Source organism: Eptesicus fuscus, chromosome 11 (assembly GCF_027574615.1).
Source record: "Eptesicus fuscus isolate TK198812 chromosome 11, DD_ASM_mEF_20220401, whole genome shotgun sequence".
Classification (NCBI taxonomy): domain Eukaryota; kingdom Metazoa; phylum Chordata; class Mammalia; order Chiroptera; family Vespertilionidae; genus Eptesicus; species Eptesicus fuscus.
The window spans coordinates 91198235-91210479 of record NC_072483.1 but is presented as its reverse complement, the minus strand read 5'-3'; positions in this window follow the sequence as shown (position 1 = coordinate 91210479).

Genomic DNA, 12245 nt, shown 5'->3' with positions numbered 1-12245 from the left:
AAAGATTCCTTATGCCTCTTTGTAATTCCTCCTTCTTTCTCTCCCACCCACCACCATGTCACCAGGCAACCACTAATCTGCTTTCTGTCACTATAGGTTCAATTACATATTGTAGAATTTTAGATAAATAGAATCATACAGTATGTTCTCCTTTTTTGGTTTGGCTACTTTTACTGAGCATAATTTGAGATCCGCATATGTTGTTGAATGAACTTTGGAGTTCATTTATTTTCACTGCTGACTGGTATTCCACTGTACTGATATACAAAATTTATTCATTTACTTTTGTTGGACATTTGAGTTGTTTCCAGTTTCAGGTTGTTACAAATAAAGCCTCTATGAACACTATACATGTGGATCTTTACACACACACACACACACACACACACACACACACATATATTTCCTTTTCTCTTGGGTAAATAACTAGATGTAAAATGGATTGGTCAAATATGGTAGGTATATGCTTAACTTTTTAAAAAACTGCCGAACTGTTTTTCCAGAGTACTGTACATTCTCACCAGAGTGTGCGAGTTTCAGTTCCTCTATCTTCACCAACACTGATGCACTGTCTTTTTTTAATTGAGATATAATTGATATGTAACACTGTACTGGTGGTAGGTGTAGAGTGTGCTCAATCTTTTAATGTTAGCGATTCTCCTAACTGTGGCAATGCTTCATCGTGGCTTTGATCTGCATTTTCCTAATGACTAATGATCTTGAACATCTTTCATGTGATTGTGTGCCATGCATGTATCCTCTTTGATAAAGTGCCTTCAAACCTTTGGCCCATTTTAAAATTGGGTTGTTTCTTACAATTGAGATGTGATGGGTTTTTTAAATATATTTCAGATAGTAGTCCTGCAAGACTCCCAGTGGTCAGAGGAATGGTACACCATAAGCCTGTCCACATACCTCTTCCCTAGACCTGCTTCTTCCCAGTTTCCTATTCTTCCCCTTCTAAGTCCATGACCAAGCAGCCACACATGAGTCATTTACGTTTTTAGTTCAGGCTACTTTCTTTCTACACAATGTAGATGACCCAGTGTACTAATAAAGCTCTTCCCTTTGGGAGCGGTTCCCTTCGCTGCCGTCTTCTACGGCCATCTTTGAATGGGGCTAGAGGGCAGTGGTCCATTTCTGGCTTTACCATATACCAAGCTGACCCATCTGTGTACCAAGCACAGGTTTTTTACTTTTATTTTCAATGAGTTTATCTTAATTACATCTCCCTGTCCGCTCTCCCCATGCCCTTCCTTCCAAACAATCATAAGTGTAAGCGGAGGTTGGGGCAACAGTGTCATAGTATTGGATGGCACAGGAGTCTTTGCCACCTGCTCATGCAACTTACTTGTCTTCTGGGCCTGTATCACTTCCATCTTTCTATGGATTTCTGCTGGGTTCTCATGACCCTATGACTCAGTGCAGCAATTTTATTTTTAAAAATTTTTTAAATCCCTCACCCAAGGATATTTTTTCCATTGATTTTTTTAGAAAAAGTGGAAGGGAGGGGGCAGAGAGGGAGGAAGAGAGAAAGAAAGAGAGAAACATCCACATGAAAGAGACACATCGATGGGCTGCCTCTCACACCTGCCCCTGCTAGGGTTGGGGATTGAACCTGCAACCCAGGTACATGCCGTTGACCAGGAATCGAACTGCAACCCTTCAGTGCACGTATCAATGCTCTAACCACTTAGCAACACCAGTCAGGGCAGTGCAGCAATTTTCAACCTTTTTCATCTCATGGCACAGATAAACTACTAAAATTCGGCGGCACACCAAGAAACCTATTTTTTGCCAATCTGACTAGAAATGATTTTGATTCATTCCCACCAGGAGGCTATTGTGTTGGTGGACCCCGCTCATAGCTGGCAACCTGCCATGTCACTCAGCAAACGGTTTGGTGCAGTATTTCCAAGTGCTGAATGTGCTGGTTCCAGAACCCAGGAGGCAATAAGCATCTTCTTAGTGGTGGGGTGCCTGGAATGTCCCCGACTACTACACACTTACGTGGAGCATCTCTGAATCTTCTTGGAATGTATATTTTACCCTTTAGAGCATGTCTGTCTTACCAAGGCCTCCAACACCCTTGCCATTTCTCCATCACCTGTTCTGATTAATCTGATGTCGTCATTATCTGTTGCTCTGTTACACATTTCCTCGATGTGCAGCCTACACAACACTACATGTGGATTATCTCATAATTCCGGGAGGTCAGGGCTTCGGGAGTGGCTCAGCCGGGTGATTCTGGCTCAGGTCTCCCCTGAGGGCACAGGCGTCTGAAGGCCTGGCTGGGGCTGGAGGACGTGCTTCCAGGGTGGCTTGCTTAAGTGGGTTTTGGCAGGAGGCCTCTCGGCTCCTTTCCACGTGCACCTCCCTGCAGGGCTGCTTCCGTGTCTTGTCACACGGTGCCTGACTTCCCTCACAGCCGGTGATCCAAGGGAGAGCGAGGAACAAGGCTGTAATATCTTAGAAGTCATACATCATCACTTCTGCGAAATTCTATTTGTTAGAAGCACGTCACTAAGTCTGGCCCACACTCAAGGGGAGAGGACTTAAGCTCTGCCTCCTGAAGGAAGAAATATCACAGAATTTGTGAGCGTACTCAAAAACCACTACACACGATATCATTAATTAGTGGGTCACCATGACGATATGCAGAATGTCCAGGCAGCCCAGCTTCCTTTGGGTCCCATTGTAACAGAGGCAAAAGAGTTAACCCCACGCAAGACTGTAAATGTCTATGCCATTTACATGCATCAGTTTCCTCTACTTGAGAGGAGTGAAAATGAATGCATTTGCTAACCAATGCCAGGTACCCAAGGTCATGTCAATCTGCTCCAGAAGAGATATTACATTTGGTATAGTAACTGCAAATTAGGGAAGCTATTTGGTTGAGTTTACTATTCTCAAGGATGAGACATTTTCTTAAGGGCCAGACTGGTGAGTTAAATGGGGATAAAGGAGAGCCATCACCTTGCATCTTTTTTAAAAAATATATATTTTTATTGACTTCAGAGAGGAAGGGTGAGGGAGAGTAAGAGATAGAAACATCAATGATGAGAGAGAGTCATTGATCGGCTGCCTCCTGCACACCCCACACTGGGGATCGAGCCCACAACCCAGGCATGTGCCCTGACCAGGAATCGAACTGTGACCTTCTGGTTCATAGGTCGATGCTCAACCACTGAGCCATGCCAGCCGGGCTGCCTTGCATTCTTAAGGTAGCCCTAATCTCTGCAATTTCCCCCAGGATGTAATAATGTATTTTATAGAGGGAGAAAATTAGTTTCAAAAATTTCCCACTAATATAGCTTTTATCCCAGTTACCAAGTATGTCCATTCCAATTACATATTGGAGAACCTGAAAAATAACGCTTTTCTCCTTTAGTTTTCTCCATAGCATTTATCACCATCTAACTCAACATATACTAAACTTATTCATTTCATTTATTATCTGTTACGCAAAAGTTTCTACAAGGACAGGCATTTCTGTCTTTTTCTAAAACCGATTTATTTCTAATGTCTATAGAGTGGCTATCACATCACAGAAACTTCATTGTTCTATCACATAGCAGGCATTCAGTAAATATTTGTAGAGTGCAAGAATAAACAGTGCCAGACTCTCAATATAAGTTTGCTATTGTTATTGTTAAAATTTCCTCTAAGATTTCTCCATCTCTCCAGCAAGTATGAATTCAAGTGTGAAGCAGTAACTCTGGAGCAAATTAGGGAGAGGTTTCTACAAGAAGACCATTAATGAACAGCATATGTGTTGGGGGTCAGCTGAGAGGCGGAAGGCAGATCGTGAGAAACACCTCTCCAACACTCTCAGCACTTTCTATATCTCTCTTCTTCCCCAGTGTGGTTTGAAGTACCCCTAGTTAATCTTCCACATTTTCCAGTGGTAATTATTGGAGTTTTGAGCCTCCTAGAATGGAATTGTTTGTTTTTTAAAGCATTAAGTTAGACATGAAATATTTAAATACTTTCAGGTTTTCTCTTTAAAAATTGAAAGATCTGGTTGTTATCATCCATTTAGATGGGGTATGTGCTTTTTTATTTTATTACAGTTCTCACCACTCCCAATTATCTCTTTCACACTAAGGCAAAGTGACAGCTGCCAATCATCCATGTATAAACAGCACCATTTTTCTTCATGTTAAGAAGAGAAGGATATAGTTTTTATATCCAAGTCCATATAAAAATTGGGAAGGCCCTAACCCGTTTGGCTCAGTGGATAGAGCGTCAGCCTGTGGACTGAAGGGTCCCAGGTTCGATTCTGGTCAAGGGCATGTACCTTGGTTATGGGCACATCCCCAGTAGGGGCCGTGCAGGAGGCAGCTGATCGATGTTTCTCTCTCATCGATGTTTCTAACTCTCTATTCCTCTCCCTTCCTCTCTGTAAAAAAGCAATAAAATATATTTTAAAAATAAATAAAATAAATAAAAATTGGGAAGAATGAAATGTAAACAGAGAGAAGTATACATTTCAATAAAAATGAATAGAGTGTTTCCAGAGGCAAGAGAGAAAAAAGATTATTCCTAAGCATTTAATATGTAATATGCAAGCAAAGCATGACTGAGTACATAGAGTGCAACTCAAGCCTGAGTTTGGAATCCTTCCTCAAGTCTAATAAAGAGGAATAAATAGTATATGCACATAATTTACAAGGTACTTATTTCTCTTTTACAATGTCTCTAATTTGCATTATTGAGCACAGCAATTTTAGTTTCTTTTTTTCATATTGCCATCTTGCCCCCAAGATACATATTGGCTCACTTCAACTCCCCGATTTTGCCCTTTGGGATGGAAACACAGAGGTACTCACTGGTAGTTTACATGCTTTTTAACTGTCACTTCCTTATTTGCATAAAGAAAAGTTTCACAATTCTAGCTCAGGAAAGACCATTAAAATCTTAGCTAAGGACCCTCATTCTCTTCAGTTTTAATATGGGGAAGAGTGACTTAGTGTTCCAGGAGCTTTTAGTTGATGGTTTTAGTGTCTGTTAACTATACACTGAGTTGCCAGATTATTATGATCTCTGAACGCATAATAATCTGGCCACTCAATGTATATTCTATATAATAAAAGGCTAATATGCAAATTGTCCCCTCAACCAGGAGTTCGACCAGCAAGCAGGCCGGCCAACCGCCCATGTCCCCTCCCCCTGGCCAGGCTGGCCGGACCCCACCCATGCACGAATTCATGCACCGGGCCTCTAATATATATATATGTATATATATGCACACACACACATACTGAGTGGCCAGATTATTATGCATTCAGAGATCATAATAATCTAGCCACTCAGTGTAATTACAACAGTAGTAGTACATTTTCATATTAGTAATATGAATTCTGGGATGTCCTTAGCTAGCAATACACATGATGACTGGAAAAATGTATTATCCTCAGGTAAAGTTATCCAGATGTTTTTTTAAAAGGCCAAACAAATCTCCATCACACTCTTTCATTAAGCTAAGCTTCAATGGTAGGTAGGGTACTGGGTACATTTGTCAAACTCTTACAAAGAAACAAGGGTGTTCTTACATTTATCTGAAAGTCTTTCTCCCTCCACCACCCTTTTTCATCTTCATTCAAGCCAGTTCTAAAAATAAGGCAGTTATTGAGCCCAATATTCACTGAGAGCCAAGCAGGAAGCTTTTGGGTATGAACCAGACTGGGGATGACTCATTGGAAGCCAAATGTTTGCATGAAAAGCTCCCCCAAAATTGGCACAAAAGCAAATATTTATAAACATGTTTTAAAAGCACTGTAGAACTCTTGGGAGGAAGGGTTAAAATATTGCCACCCATTCCTAATTACAGCATTCTGATGGCACACTGCTTTGCTACCACGGAGGCTGGCCCAGGCTCTAAGCCTTTGAAAATTGGGTTGCTATAAGTGGCGGAACTGTCCTGACTCACAGTACTACTTATTTTGAAATATGAGTCCATTTTGATAACCTCAGCCCTATCTGTATTTTGAATGCATTGAAATTTTATGTGCAAAGAAAAAAAAGGAAAGAAAATGCATGTGCTACTTGTGAAAATTTAAAATTTCCTATAGATATGTCTCAACTGCAATCTATACAAATAGAGGTCACAAGAAGAGTGGTTAAACATGGAAATTTGTTTCTTACTGAGCAAACTTTACCTCAAATGATGTAAGCATATATTTAATTTCTGTACCTTGAAGTCACCTTTGTTTTAAATACCCTTCTTGAGTCCTCAAGCAAATAAAAATGGCTTTTTCTTTCTGATGGATATTTTCGGCACACATGGGTTTCTGTTTAGATTTATCGGGCCCTCATTTGAGAGCCTAGAGCCCACCACTTCCCTCAGGCTGACGGGAGGCCTAAGGGAAGTCAGTTCCCGGTAGAAGTCACAACCTGAGGTGATGGTAGTGGTGGAAGGTTGGAAAGGAACCAGGGGGTCAGGAGGCAATCAGGCCAAGAAGCCAGCCCTCCGGCTAAACCGAGCTGCCTGCCCCTGTTCCGTGACTCCTGCAGCGGTCTTTGGTATGCTGGATTGTGTAGAAGAGGAGATTGAGTCACTCAGACATCTATGACTGAACTCAGGATTGAGCTAAGCAGTAGCACTCGTTCAGAATTTTGTCTTGTATCCATAAAAACCACTGGGAAGTACTTAGGACAGTGGCATAAAGATATGCAAGTAAAAAGGCTAGTATCAAGGAGAGATATCCTCTTTGATCTCCATATCTGGGGCTGGTGTTATCTATTTCTGCAGCAAAACATCGTGATCAGATGAGTGTATGGGAACTATGGTTATGTATATAGCCCTGCTTCCATTAGCCAAGATCATGAGAAAATGGGTTCTCTAGATAAAGGAATTTTCTAGATTTCTAGTCTTCCCTTATTAAGTACCAAAATGTTAAAGACAAACGAACAAAAAAGAAAAATCTAAGTCAATGGAAGGACCTCTGGAAGTATGACTGAAGGGGCAGGGGAAGTAAGTGAAAGTTTTTACTTTTCTCTTTATGCCCTTCTATAAAGAATGCATTTTAAAATAATATGTTTTATTTTATTATTTTTAACAATTTACTTGAAACTATTTCTACATAAATAAATTGGTTTCATACTTCTGACCTCTCAAACAGAGCCAAATTGAGCTTTGTTGTTTTGTTTTGTTAATCCTCACAAGAGGATATTCTTAACGTTGCTTTTCAGAGAGAGTAGAGGGAGGGAGGGGGAGAGAGAAACATGGATGTGGAGAGACACATCAAGCCCCAACCTGAGGCAGGAAAGGAACCTGCCACCCAGGTACGTGCCCTTGACTGGGAATCAAACCCAAAAAGCTTCAGTACGCAGGCTGATGCTCTAACCACTGAGAAATACCAGCCAGGGTGAGCTTTCTTTTGATGGAACATTATCATCATTATAAAACTCAATTCTTCTATGTGCCACAAAGCAGTGATACCTCCAGTCCTAGAGTGTCCAGTGTATTGAATGATTTATTCCTACACTCTATGTCCTCAGACTTTTAATTTACTTCTGACACATTTTCTGCTACCTGCTTTGGTATGAGACTCTCAGAATTCTGCCTATCGTTGGTAACCTTTCTTCTGAATTTGTTGTTTTGTTTTAAGTTGATGCTCCTATCAGCTTACTGTTAAGTCACATAAACAAACTTGTTAATAGCCTATGTAAAATAAAATTAAATGGGCACAAAGTGAATGCCCAGGGTCACTCCTATGAGCAATGTACAGAAAACAAAAACAAAAAACAAACCCCAAAAACCACCACCAAAAAAAACCCACCAATAACTTAGTGCATTTATTTCGAGGTTTCAGTCTTATCCTTCCTATCTGGACCACAGCTATGTTTCAGATACTCAGTGTCACTGGTACAAGAATTACATATCAGTGAAATGATGCTCTTGCATCATGTCTTCCCTCCTTCAGGTAATTGCTCAGTGGCAGTCCAGGTAGTTGCATGTGATATTGAACCGGAGGTATTCTCATTCTTCAGGCTAATTGAAATGATAGCCCTGGACATTTTGCCAGTTTTAGAGTAATATTTTAAACTAGAGGCCCCCTGCATGGATTCGTTCACCAGTGGGGTCCCTCAGCCTGGCCTGCGGGGATCAGGCTGAAACCGGCTCTCTGATATCCCCCGAGGAGTCCCAGATTGCAAGAGGGTGGTTCTTGGGTGACGCACCCTGGAATCGGGCTCTCTCCTCTGAGAACCTGAGAACCACAGCTGCCGAGTCAGCACAGCTCGGTAGCTCCTGCATTGAGCGTCTGCCCCCTAGTGGTCATTGCATATCATAGCTACCGGTCGGACAGTCGGATGGTCACTTAGGCTTTTATCCTATATTAAAAAAGCCTAATATGCAAATCGACCAAACAGTGGAATGACCGATGAAACAACCGGTCACTATGACGCACACTGACCACCAGGGGGCAGACACTCAGTGCAGGAGCTGCCCCCAGTCCACATGCCCCAGGCCAGCCAAGGCAGGTGACAGAGGGGGCCCCCAGATTGCCCCACCAGACGCCTCCTGCAGAGGGAGGCGACCAGCGGCGGCAGGGGGTGGGGCCGGCCAGCGGGCAGTCCCAGGCTGGCCAATGGGGGTGCCAGTGGGGGCCCCCCGACCACCCCTGATCATTGGCCAGGACTAGGGACCCTACCCGTGCAGGAATTTCGTGCACCGGGTCTCTAGTAATAATAATCCTATCCTATATAATAAAAGGCTAATATGCAAATCGACCACACGGCAGAATGACTGGTCGCTATGACGTGCACTGACCACCAGGGTGCATACTCTCAGTGCGTTCTCACAGGGGGAGCGCCGCTCACCCAGAAGCCAGCTGGCGAGTGTAGCAAGTGCAGCGGTGGTGGCAGGAGCCTCTCCGGCCTTCACAGCAGCACTAAGGATGGACTGCTAACCAGTTGGACAACCCCCCACGGCTCCCAGACTGCGAGAGGGCATGGGCCAGGCTGATGGACCCCCTCTCCCCCCACCCGAGTGGACGAAATCTCGTGCACCTGGTCTCTAGTATATATAGATTAGAAATAATTGGCAGGACTTCGATAACCAAGGATTTAAATGTTCCCAAGTGTGATTAACATATATTTGGTCTTTGGTCCTGGTTTAGAGCTTCTAAAACCCTTACTTTTCCTAAAAGGAGTGACAGGGCCATCTTTTGTTATTCATAACAAGCACCTTTCAACCCTACCTTAGTTGTGTATGTCATCGAGGTGACCTTGGAGGGTCCCTAGATAGCTTCAGGATGAGGATGATTGCCAGAGGAACCAATCCTGTGATTAGAAAGAACTTTCAACCCTACCCCTATGACCTTCAGGGAGGGCAGAGGGGCTGAAGACTGAGCCAATAATTTAATCAATCATGTATATGTAATAACACCTCCTTAGAAGCCCTGACCAGTGAGGTTCAGAGAGCTTCCTGGTCGGTGAACAGGTAGAGGTTGTGGGAGAGCGGTGCTCCTGGAGAGGGCACAGAAGCTCTGCCCCCACCCCACCCCACCTTACACTTTGCCCAATGCCTTTGTTCCATTTGGCTGTTCCTGGGTTGTATTCTTCATAATAAGCTGGTAATAGCCAGTAAACTGTTTCTGAGTTCCATGAGCCTAACAAATTATGCAATCTAATCTACAGCCTGTCAGTCAAGAGTATGGGTGGCCTGGGACCTGCCATTTTCACCTGAGGAGGGGGCAGTCTCGTGGGAGTAAACCCTTCACCCGTCGGGGTCTCCACTAACTCTGGCACTTAGTGTCAGAACTGAATTGTAGGACACCCAAATGGTGTCTGGAGAATTGGAAAACTGGTTGGTGTGAGGAGAAAAACCCCACACATCGGGTGTCAGAAGTGTTGTGAGGGAAGAACAGCTCACCGGGCTTTTAAGACTGCAATATGCTTGCATATGTGTCAGGCTGCCAAATCCATCTGAAAAACATACATGTAGGCTCTGGCCTACTGGGCAGATCCGACGAGACTCAGCTGATTCACAGACACAGAAATAGATCAAACAAGCAGCATGTGTTTGAAAGGAACACTTGAGTTGGATAGGGAGTGGGATTGGGGGACGATCTGAATGTGAGGCAGAGTGCAGGCTTGCACGGGTGAGTGGGTGGGGGATACATCTGTGGGTGTCAGAGACTGACAGAGATAGATGGCTGCGGTTCTGTCGCTCATAAAGTAACTACAATAGTAAAAGAAATTTAAAGGCACAGAGCTTCATGGAGCCCTAGAAAATAGTTTTAAACAAACAATGTCTACAGACAGGCTTATTTAAAGTGCCAATTGCTTCCCACAAAGAGCTTAAATTACTCCTCCTTACACAATGCCAGGCAATTTTCATTTACCACTTACTTGAAATTTGGTAATTATCACAAATGAAACCCTATCCTACACTCCTGGTAGTCAAAAGTTTTTAAAAATGGGAAAATTGAGATAAATCGGCTGCATATTTTATCTGGAAAATGATCTTCAGCTGTTTGCAGGTCAAGACATACAGCAAATAACTAGCTAAGGAAAGAGGAGCTAAAATGGGTAAATTGAATAAGAAGAATTTTATCTGAAGCCATAACAAGATGATTTCTGATATACTCACCTACATTCAGTAATTGGACAGTACAGAGACGGAAAAATATAGGGAACTGGTGGTGTAATTTCTTGTCTGGTTTTGCCTGGGAGAGTCATGATGCTGGTGAAGTGGGATCTATGCATAGAAACTCCATTTAACAAAAAATTAACCAAAGAACTTGTATGCATAACCCATGGACACAGACAACAGCGAGGTGAAGGCCTGAGGGGGTTGTGGGGTGGAGGGGTCAATGGGGAAAAGGGGGGACATGGAAATACTTTCAACAATAGAGGTAAGTGTTTAAAAACTCACAGGTTATTACTGTTTTGGGCAATCCCATTGTTGCATCCCTGGACCCTGCCAAGTGTGCATTTATGGGCAAGTCTAGAGCCCACAAAGGTACTGGGGATATCACTTAAAATGAAAGCAAGTAATCCCTGAGTGAAAGAGATGATGGATCCATAAGCACAGGGTATAGAATGTAACGCACAGAGATGAGCCTCTATGTGGGGCTTTCCTACTGTGCTTGCTTCTAGAGTCACAGCCCCGCACTGCCCTCAGGGAACTTAGCTCTGAGGCAAACAGTTCCGGAAGCTGACGAACACTGTTCGTGCCAGGTGCTATGACATGGGCCCCGGGAGGAGCTATTATTAACTCTCCATCGACCAACCGTGATTTTTTCCAAAAGAGAAATAACTTTTTCTAATTATAAAAATAATACATGCGCCATATTTTAAAAATTCAGATATAGTAGAAATCTGTGTTGCTGTAAGAATTCATTTAAAGCCATTGGATACTAAGGACCACATTCCATATTCCCTCTTTGTACACTGACTCCCACTCTTTGCCATACATCACCTTTCATTAGTAACTGGCCTAGCAGGGCAAGAGGCCCCACTCACTCTTTGTTGTCACACCATTATTGGTTCTCACATATCGCAAGCATAATATAAATTTATTTCACTAGCTACTTGGGACTGGGGAAATTTTTAGAAACTATATTTGCCCTCTTTTTTTTTGCGTTAGTAAAATCACTCTTTTAAAATATATTTTTTAAAATTTGATTTTAGAGAGGAAGGGAGAGGGATAGAGAGATAGAAACATCAATGATGAGAAAGGAAAATCATCAGTCGGCTGCCTCCTGCATGCTCCCCCCTGGGGATAGGGCATGTGCCCTTCCTGGGAATCAAACAGCCATCTCCTGGTTCATGGTCGACACTCAACCACTGAGCCACCCCGGCTGGGCAGTAAGATCACTCTTGTACTCACAAGAAGGAGCTCTGACCTCTCTCTATTCTAAAGCCCTGATTCTTTCCCTCCCCTCTACCCTTCATAGCTAGGAGCTCATTCCATGTGGCCGGAGTGAGGGTGACGAATGGTGGCTTTGAGCTTCTGTGAGTATGGAGCTGTTTGTGTGGAGGATGAACAAAGTACAGAGAATGCGTGAGGGAAAGACAGGCTTATGCTGCGGCGGCCCAGTTCCCCTGAGCTCAGTGACTTAGCACAGGAAGGTCCCATTCTTGCCGGTGCTACGCGTCCGGTACAGCTAGGGAGGGCAGGATGCTGGAGGCTCGCCATCCGTGGCCGCACCAGCTCCTCAGCATTGCTGCAGGGACGCAGAGACACGGAGTCTCAGGTGGGCCTGTCGCTACCTCGGCCCCAAAGCAGCGCC